At 42.8% G+C, this 10,835-nt stretch overlaps 1 protein-coding gene across 1 annotated transcript in view; it reads right to left on the bottom strand.

The window, feature by feature from the left end:
* Positions 1-10,629, bottom strand: part of LOC115102331 (FERM domain-containing protein 4B-like) — a 32,581-nt gene extending 21,952 nt beyond the window's left edge. Inside the window, exon 1 of the mRNA XM_029622176.2 lies at positions 10,462-10,629. The gene's annotated coding sequence lies outside the window, so the exon portion shown is untranslated. The remainder of the gene's footprint in view (positions 1-10,461) is intronic.
* Positions 10,630-10,835: the final 206 nt, after the last annotated feature.

The following is a 10,835-nucleotide window of genomic DNA, read 5'->3' as shown; positions in this document are numbered from 1 at the left end:
CATCAGTTGTTAATACAGGTATTAGCAAGAGACATGAATTTGAAGCATTTAGAGTTATGGAGTTAAACAGGTGTATGATACAAATGGATGTTTGAGGGTTAAAATTTCCATAATGGTTAAAGTCTTATGCACACAGTTTCATAGAAAGTGTATACTGCCCTACTTATGGACTTCACAACATGATTTAGAGTATGTCTTCCAAGGTATGTCTAAATGCAGGATAACCAGCCTTTCCAAAAATAATCCTCTCTCCAGTCAGTGTGTTTCATGTAGATCCTCAGGAGACTTCATGGTTCCTGAAGGGAAAGCTGCCAACTGAGTGTTGCTCATCACCAGTATCAAACAGCCTCACAAACCGCCTCTCATGTACTGAGGTAGATTCACTAGACTAGAAATGAGATGTACATACAAAAAAAAATCTATATATAAATCTATATTGTAACCAAAGTGGACCTCTTTTTGGTGCTATATAGAACCTTTTTTTAACGTTCTATACAAAAACAGGTTCATAAGGTTCTAAATGGAACATTTATGGTGATATAAATAACAATTTCCTAAGGTTCCATAAAGAACCATTAATCACAAGTTATATATAGCACCAAAAAATGCTATGGTTCAACCCTTTTGGGGACTATATAGAAACCTTTTTTATGGTTCTTTATAGAACCTTTATAGAAAAAGGTTCTATAAAGAACCTTTGTTAATCTCAAAGGTTCTTTGTAGATATTTTTGAAGAACCATATAGGGTTTTCTATTCTGGTTAGCCATATTATATTGTTAAAATTCCTTAGATGTAATTATTGTTTTAATTGACAAGTTGAATCAGGTGCGCTAGCTCTGGAACAGATGGGAATCCCTGAGGAGAGAACCACTGGTTTAGACAACAGACAACAACTGACACAAAGCCATTCGTCTTTCACAAGACAGTCACTGGCCTTAATCATATACACTCGTTTAACATGTAATGGCACAATACAACATATTAGCTAAACTGTAATGACATTCTTGCTTACAGTTGCACAAAAGGAGAAGTGCGCAACCACACCCCAAAATATTAGAATGAGCCACAGGCCCTACATTTTAAAGCCCTTATGTGAATGGCAAAGAACCACTGAAGGGCTTAAAGGGTTCTTTGGGTCATTATGGCTCCATATAGAAACCATCACCCGTCCCAAAGAACCCTTGAGGAATCCTCTTTTCTTAGTGTGTAGAGGCAGATATCTAGCTGAAGTATTGGTCTAAGTGGTGTATGTACTGTGGGAATGGATCCTGTACTTCCTGACAGGCCGCTCCCAGGTGGTGAGGGTAGGCAACAACACATCCACCACGCTGACCCTCAACACGTGGGCCCCTCAGGGGTGCATGCTTACTCCCGTCCTGTACTCCCTGTTCACCCACAACTGTGTGGCCGCTCACGACTCCAACACTATCATTAAGTTTGCTGACGACACAACATGGTTGGCCTGATCAACGACGACAATGAGACCGTCTATAGAGAGGTGAGAGATGAGAGGTGGCAGAGAGGTGGCAGTATGGTGCCAGGACAACAACCTCTCCCTCAACATCAGCAAGACAAAGGAGCTGATTATGGACTACAGGAAAAGGAGGGCCGGGTACATCAACGGGGCTGTAGTGGAGCGGGTCGAGAGCTAAAGTATCTCGGTGTCCACATCACTAAAGAATGAAACATGGTCCACACACCAACACAACCAACACAGTCGTAAAGAAGGCACGACAACGCCTCTTCCCCTTTAGGAGGCTGAAAAGATTTGGCATGGGCCCTCAGATCCTCAAAAATGTCTACAGCTGCACCATTGAGAGCATCTTGACTGGCTGCATCACCGCTTGGTATGGCAACTGCTTGGCATCCGACAGCAAGGTGCTACAGAGGGTAGTGCGTATGGCCCAGTACATCACTGGGGCCGAGCTCCCTGCCATCCAGGACCTCTATACCAGGCGGTGTCAGAGGAAGGCCCTAGAAATTGTCAGACTCCAGCTACCCAAGTCACAGACTGTTCTCTCTCCTACTGGATGGCAAGTGGTACCGATGCACCAAGTGTTCTACCCCTAAGCCATGAGACTACTAAATAGTTGAAAAATGGCACCGGAAGAAATGGCAGCAGTTTTATGGGCGCCTAACCAATTGTGCTATTATGTGGTTTTTCACGTTATTTGTAACTTATTTTGTACATGTTTCTGCCACCGTATCTTACGGCAAAAAAATATCTTCTGGATATCAGGACAGCAATCCCTCACCTCGGATTAGACAAAGATTTGTTCTTCAACAAGCTGGACACGCAGGATGTACTTCGAACACCCGACAAAGCCAACATCCTCGTCATTGGCAAGAGAAAGAGACGCAGGTACAGAGGACACAGAGCGGGGGGCCTCATAAGGATCTGCCGACGGCGTGTGGGAAAGCTTCCATTACCGTCAACTTTGGACAATAAATTAGACGAGGTACGATCACGAATATCCTATCAACTATCAGAAACTGTAACATCTTATGTTTCATGGAATCGTGGCTGAATGATGACATGAATATTCAGCTAGCGGGATATACGGGATATATAGTGGAGAGAACATGTATTTGATACACTGCCGATTTTGCAGGTTTTCCTACTTAAAAAGCATGTAGAGGTCTGTAATTTTTATCATAGGTACACTTCAACTGTGAGAGACAGAATCTAAAACAAAAATCCAGAAAATCACATTGTATGATTTTTAAGTAATACATTTGCATTTTATTGCATGACATAAGTATTTGATCACCTACCAACCAGTAAGAATTCCAGCTCTCACAGACCTGTTAGTTTTTCTTTAAGAAGCCCTCCTGTTCTCCACTCATTACCTGTATTAACTGCACCTGAACTGCACTCGTTACCTGTATAAAAGACACCTGTCCACACACTCAATCAAACAGACTCCAACCTCTCCACAATGGCCAAGACCAGAGAGCTGTGTAAGGACATCAGGGATGAAATTGTAGACCTGCACAAGGCTGGGATGGGCTACAGGACAATAGGCAAGCAACAACTGTTGGCGCAATTATTCAAAAATGGAAGAAGTTCAAGATGACGGTCAATCACCCTCGGTCTGGGGCTCCATGCAAGATCTCACCTCATGGGGCATCAATGATCATGAGGAAGGTGAGGGATCATCCCAGAACTACATGGCAGGACCTGGTCAATGACCTGAAGAGAGCTGGGACCACAGTCTCAAAGAAAACCATTAGTAACACACTACGCCGTCATGGATTAAAATCCTAAAGCGCACGTAAGGTCCCCCTGCTCAAGCCAGCGCATGTCCAGGCCCGTCTGAAGTTTGCCAATGACCATCTGGATGATCCAGAGGAGGAATGGGAGAAGGTCATGTGGTCTGATGAGACAAAAATAGAGTTTTTTGGTCTAAACTCCACTCGCTGTGTTTGGAGGAAGAAGAAGGATGAGTACAACCCCAAGAACACCATCCCAACCGTGAAGCATGGAGGTGGAAACATCATTCTTTGGGGATGCTTTTCTGCAAAGGGGACAGGACGACTGCACCGTATTGAGGGGAGGATGGATGGGGCCATGTATCGCGAGATCTTGGCCAACAACCTCCTTCCTTCAGTAAGAGCATTGAAGATGGGTCGTGGCTGGGTCTTCCAGCATGACAATGACCCGAAACACACAGCCAGGGCAACTAATGAGTGGCTCCGTAAGAAGCATCTCAAGATCCTGGAGTGGCCTAGCTAGTCTCCAGACCTGAACCCAATAGAAAATCTTTGGAGGGAGCTGAAAGTCCGTATTGCCCAGCGACAGCCCCGAAACCTGAAGGATCTGGAGAAGGTCTGTATGGAGGAGTGGGCCAAAATCCCTGCTGCTGTGTGTGCAAACCTGGTCAAGAACTACAGGAAACGTATGATCTCTGTAATTGCAAACAAAGGTTTCTGTACCAAATATTAAGTTCTGCTTTTCTGATGTATCAAATACTTATGTTATGCAATAAAATGCAAATTAATTACATAAAAATCATACAATGTGATTTTCTGGATTTTTGTCTCTCACAGTTGAAGTGTACCTATGATAAAGAATTTCAGACCTCTACATGCTTTGTAAGTAGGAAAAACTGCAAAATCGGCCATGTATCAAATACTTGTTCTCTCCACTGTACGTAAAACAGGGGGGGTGGTCTGTGCATATTTGTAAACAGCAGCTGGTGCACGAAAGGAAGTCTCTAGATTTTGCTCGCCTGAAGTAGAGTATCTTATAATAAACTGTAGACCAGACTATTTGCCAAGAGAGTTTTCATCCAAACTTTTCGTGGCTGTTTATTTACCACCACAGACGGATGCTGACACTAAGACCGCACTCAGTCAGCTGTATAAGGACATAAGCAAACAGGAAACCGCTCACCCAGAGGCCGGGAGTCTTCCGATGGCATTGAGGAGTACACCACATCAGTCACTGGCTTTATAAATAAGTGCATCGAGGACGTCGTCCCCACAGTGGCTGTACGTACATACCCCAACCAGAAGCCATGGATTACAGTGCTTCTACACCTGCACTGTGCATCTACACCTGCATTGCTTGCTGTTTGGGGTTTTAGGCTGGGTTTCTGTACAGCACTTTGAGATGTCAGCTGATGTATGACGGCTATTTAAATCAATTTGATTTGATTTGATTACAGGCAACATTTGCACTGAGCTAAAGGGTAGAGCTGGCCCTTTCAAATTGCGGGACTCTAACCCGGAAGCTTATAAGAAATCCTGCTATGCCCTGCGACGAACCATCAAACAGGCAAAGCGCCAATACAGGGTTAAGATTTAATCATACTACACTGGCTCTGACGTTCGTCGTATGTTGCAGGGCTTGCAAACTATTACAGACTACAAAGAGAAGCCCAGCTGCGAGCTGCCCAGTGACACGAGCCTACCAGATGAGCTAAATCACTTCTATGCTCTCTTCGAGGCAAGCAACACTGAGGCATGCATGAGAGTGTCAGCTGTTCCGGATGACTGTGTGATCTCGCTCTCTGTAGCCGACGTGAGTAAGATCTTAAAACAGGTCAACATTCACAAGGCCGCGGGGCCAGACGGATTACCAGGACGTGTGCTCCAGGGATGTGCTGACCAACTGGCAGGTGTCTTCACTGACATTTTCAACATGTCCCTGATTGAGTCTGTAATACCAACATGTTTCAAGCAGACCACCATAGTCCCTGTGCCCAAGAACACTAAGGCAACCTGCCTAAATGACTACAGACCCATAGCACTCACGTCCGTAGCAATGAAGTGCTTTGAAAAGCTGGTAATGGCTCACATTAATACCATTATCCCAGAAACCCTAGAACCACTCCAATTTGCAAACCGCCCAAACAGATCTCTATTGCACTCCTCACTGCCCTTTCCCACCTGGACAAAAGGAACACCTACGAGAGAATACTATTCATTGACAACAACTCAGAGTTCAACACCTTAGTACCCTTAAAACTCATCACTAAGCTAAGGATCCTGTGACTAAACACCTCCCTCTGCAACTGGATCCTGGACTTCCTGACGGGCCGCTCCAGGTGGTGAGGGTAGGTAGCATCACATCCGCCACGCGATCCTCAACACTGGAGTCCCTCAGGGGTGCGTGCTCAGTCCCCTCCTGTACCCCCTGATGATTGTGGACTACAGGAAAAGGAGGACCGAGCACGTCCCCATTCTCATTGACGGGGCTGTAGTGGAGCAGGTTGAGAGATTCAAGTTCCTTTGTGTCCACATCACCAACAAACTAGAACGGTCCAAACACACCAAGACAGTCATGAAGAGGGCACGACAAAGCCTATTCCCCCTCAGGAAACTAAAAAGATTGGCATGGGTCCTCAGATCCTCAAAGGTTCTACAGCTGCAACATCGAGAGCATCCTGACTGGTTGCATCACTGCCTGGTACGGCAACTGCTCGGGCTCCGACCGCATGGCACTACAGAGGATAATGCGTATGGCTCAGTACAACACTAAACTAAGCTGCCTGCCAACCAGGATACTACCTCAACTACCTCTACTAACGGGTGCCACCCGTAGCACATTGGCTACCCCGACGATTTGCATTGTGTCCTGCCACCCACCATCCACCAACCCCTCTTTTACACGACTGCTACTCTCTGTTTATCATATATGCTTAGACACTTTAACCATACCTACATGTACAGTTGAAGTCGGAAGATTACATACACCTTAGCCAAATACATTTAAACTCCGTTTTTTACAATTCCTAACATTTAATCAGAGTAATAATTCCCTGTCTTAGGTCAGTTAGGATCACAACTTAATTTTAAGAATGTGAAATGTCAGAATAATAGTAGAGAGAATGATTGATTTCAGCTTTTATTTCTTTCATCACATTCCCAGTTGGTCACAAGTTTACATACACTCAATTAGTATTTGGTAGCATTGCCTTTAAATTGTTTAACTTGGGTCAAACGTTTTCGGGTAGCCTTCCACAAGCTTCCCACAATAAGTTGGGTGAATTTTGGCCCATTCCTCCTGACAGAGCTGGTGTAACTGAGTCAGCATTGTAGGCCTCCTTGCTGGCACACACTTTTTCAGTTCTGCCCACAAATGTTCTATTGGATTGAGGTCAGAGCTTTGTGATGGCCACTCCAATACCTTGACTTTGTTGTCCTTAAGCCATTTGCCACAACTTTGGAAGTATGCTTGGGGTCATTGTCCATTTGGAAGACCCATATGTGACCAAGCTTTAACTTCCTGACTGATGTCTTGAGATGTTGCTTTAATATATCCACATAATTTTCCTCCCTCATGATGCAATCTATTTTGTGAAGTGCACCAGTCACTCCTGCAGCAAAGCAACCTCACAACATGATGATGACACCCCTGTGCTTCACGGTTGGGATGGTGGTCTTCTCCTCCCCCTTTTTCCTCCAAACATAATGATGGTGATTATGACCAAACAGTTCTATTTTTGTTTCATCAGACCAGATGACATGGGGACAAAAAGTAAGATTTGTGTCCCCATGTGCAGTTGCAAACTGTAGTCTGGCTTTTTTATGGCGGTTTTGGAGCAGTGGCTTCTTCCTTGCTGAGCGACCTTTCAGGTTATGTCGATATAAGACTTGTTTTACTGTGGATATATAGGTAGATACTTTTGCACCTGTTTCCTCCAGCATCTTCAGAAGGTCCGTTGCTGTTGTTCTGGGATTGATTTGCACTTTACACACCAAAGTACGTTCATCTCTAGGAGACAGAACGCGTCTCCTTCCTGAGCGGTATGACTGCTGTGTGGTCCCATGGTGTTTCTACTTGCGTACTATTGTTTGTATAGATGAACGTGGTACCTTCCGGCGTTTGGAAATTGCTCCCAAGGATGAACCAGACTTGTGGAGATCTACAATGTTTTTTCTGATTTCTTTTGATTTTCCTTTTCCCATGATGTCAAGCAAAGTAGGACTTGAAATACATCCACAGGTACACCTCCAATTGACTCAAATGATGTCAATTAGCCTATCAGAAGCTTCTAAAGCCATGACATAATTTTCTGGAATTTTCCAAGCTGTTTAAAGGCACAGTCAACTTAGTGTATATAAATGTCTGACCCACTGGAATTGTGATACAGTGAATTATAAGTGAAATAATCTGTCTGTAAACAATTCTTGGAAAGATTACTTGTGTCATGCTCAAAGTAGATGTCCTAACCGACTTGACAAAACTATAGTTTGTTAACAAGAAATTTGTGGAGTGGTTGAAAAACGAGTTTTAATGACTCCAACCTAAGTGTATGTAAACTTCAGACTTCAACTGTACATACTACCTCAATTAGCCCGACTAACCGGTGCCTGTATATAGCCTCACTACTCTTATTTTTCACTGTCTTTTTACTGTTGTTTTTATATCTTTACTTATCTATTGTTCAGCTAATACCTATTTTTTACTTAAAAATCACACTGTTGGTTAGGGCCTGTAAGCATTTCACTGTACAACACTAACCTGTTGTATTCGTCGTACGTGACAAATAAACTTGATTTGTTTTATCAAACTGATTTGATTTAGTTAACCAAATAGCTACCTGGACTATCTGCATTGACTGTCTTTGCACGAACTCTTTTGACTCTTCACATACACTGCTGCTGTTTATTATCTATCCTGTTGCCTTCCCACTTTACCACTACCTATTTGTACATATCTACCTCAATTACCTCGTAGCCCTGCACATCGACTTGGTACTGGTACTCTGTGTATATAGCCAAGTTACTCATTGTGTATTTATTCCTCATGATAATCTTTGTTTCTATATATTTCTCTCTGCATTGTTGGGAAGGGCCCTTAAGAAAGCATTTCACTGTTAGTCTACACCTGTTGTTTACGAAGCACGTGGCAAATACCATTTGATTGATTTGATTTGAAAACTATGATTTACTATTTCAAATGACTATATATTTAGTTACCCACTTAAACAACACTTGTCTGTAACGACCCCGTTTTCATTTTCAATGGGTCAGTCATTACTTTATATCGGTTTTAAACAATCTCCAGTGGTGCAACATCACATTAGTCACAACACTGTTTTCAACAGGATATCCTGACCAACAACTGCAGGGGCCATCACAACGGGATAAATCTCAGGATAGTGAAGTTTGTTCACTTCCATATCTGAAAAACAGGCCATTCCTGTTTAGCATGCCAGCTGCCTGAAACTATGTCAGGACCCAGTGTCTCTTTCTGAATCTCACTGAGAACATGACAAATAGTGACGACTTGTGACAGTCGGTGGAAGATTCAGTTGTAGTGTTGCTGTTCTTTCTTTGTTCTGTTCACTGCTAAATCTAGAAGTGTAAAAAATATTATAATAATGCAGTTGAGACATGAGTGTACTTTTTTTTATAAGTGTTTCATGAGTAAACTACATAACCTATGCAACTGGTAACATTAGGCCAGAGCTGGCCAAAACAACATTATTATTTCTTACAACTACATATGTAGGATCTTAATTTGAGCAAGTTTGCTACAGCAGGAAATAATCCTGCAGCAACAGGACATTTGAATTATTATGTGGATTATAATTCATTGAGATATTTGTAGGGGTTGATACATTTTTGGTAAAGGGAAAATAAGGTCAGAAATTTCTAAGTGGAAATGACAAACTTCAGAAGCCATTTTAAACCTCCAAGCTTTCAATTTCCTGCATTGCAGGAAAGTTCTCCTCAAACAGGGTGATCAAATTAAGTTCCTACATTTGCACTGCTTCAACCACTAGCTACTGGCACTGCCACCTGTACAACAAGGACCTCCCACTGTGTCCTGCTGTTGCTTTGGCTGCTAGTACACAGGTGACATTTATTCATGGGAATTATGGAGTGAGCCAGCTGCTTTAGAGCAGCCACGAACAACATACAATGCAAAAAATGGCCAGCAGATAGCCTAGCAGTTAAAAGTGTTAGGCTAGTAACCGAAAGGTTGCTGCTTCAAACCCCTGAGCAAACTAGGTGAAAAATCTGTTGATGTGCCCTTGAGGAAGGCACTTAACCCGAATTGCTCCTATAAGTCTGGAAGAGCTTCTGCTAAATTTAAAATAAATTATGCAAATCATCCACAACTCTTCATCACTATCTTATTTACATGTAGCCTAAGTACTCAGCATGGACAAAAACAGATCAGCAAAACAGAGAGACTTTATACTTGCAGAGTAAATTGATGTTTCTATGAATTAATCAACTGAACTGAGGCCCCTGAGTTTCTGATGCTAACAGATGAATTGTAAACGCTTACTGTATTTACTACTTACAACAGGCCTAATCCTGAAGACAACCTTTCTACATCAATAAATCTAGATAATCATTGCCTATTTACTTTAGGTCTACCCTGCACAATTACTGTAAGGATGCCTTCTTTTTGCACTGTATCCTTCCTCGCTGACCAAACCCAGGTCCCTATCCCTCCCTATCTCTATATACATTGCTGTTCAGTGCAGACTAGACTGGATATAGCAACCAAGGTGTGTCAGGCAGAACGCAAATGTATTGTGTTTCTTATCTGATCATCTATAAACTCGTTTTTGTTTTCTTCCATTCACATAAAGAATGGTATTTACCATTTTGATACAGTGGGATAATGATAAATTAAAACGTTGTATGCTATTAGTTACACGTTTTTCAAAATGAGGGAGGAACAATGAACATGTATGGCTAATGGTGGTTTATTTTCTGTTAAATGACAAACCTGAGTCCCCAATTAGAACAAAAAAAAAGCCATGGATGGATGGAATCCGTACGATTATTTTGTTGAAAGAAAAAACACTGATGCCGATATTGATAATAAAACAACAATGGCACAACCAAGCCTAAAACAACGATATGATAAAGCCGGTTAATGTATCACTCCCAAAGATGCGTGAATGAACCCGTCTACTTTTCCCCCCGCACAGTTCAAAGAATACTCGCAAATCGATTATTGTCACATCGTAACCTGACAATCTTACCTTCGGTTTGGGCGTTTCCTTGTATTTCAGCTGGTTGGTTTCTTGATTCTAAAATAGGTCTCCCCTGACATATTGGAACCCCATTCAATGCATGCCCCTTTCGTTTTCAGCAGAGGAGAGAGTCGGTGAGCTGTATCGCTGTCCACTATTCGTAGCCTTCTCCAGTATTCGTGCACGCTTGCATTCATCCACGCTCACCACGCCTTCGCCCCGCGGGCATTTACGTGACAGGGGCTTCTAGCGCTCGCTCTCCTCTTAGCTACTGCCACTGTACTGAACTGTACACACAATGGGTCACAATCTGCTCATTGCTGGTGATAAACGTTCGTGTTTTAGACATGATGCAGACCTATTCGTAATACATATTTTGTGTT

This window comes from Oncorhynchus nerka, linkage group LG20 (genome assembly GCF_034236695.1).
Source record: "Oncorhynchus nerka isolate Pitt River linkage group LG20, Oner_Uvic_2.0, whole genome shotgun sequence".
Taxonomy (NCBI): Eukaryota; Metazoa; Chordata; class Actinopteri; order Salmoniformes; family Salmonidae; genus Oncorhynchus; species Oncorhynchus nerka.
Note: the sequence above shows the minus strand (reverse complement) of the source record. Positions and strands in the feature narration are given on the sequence as shown.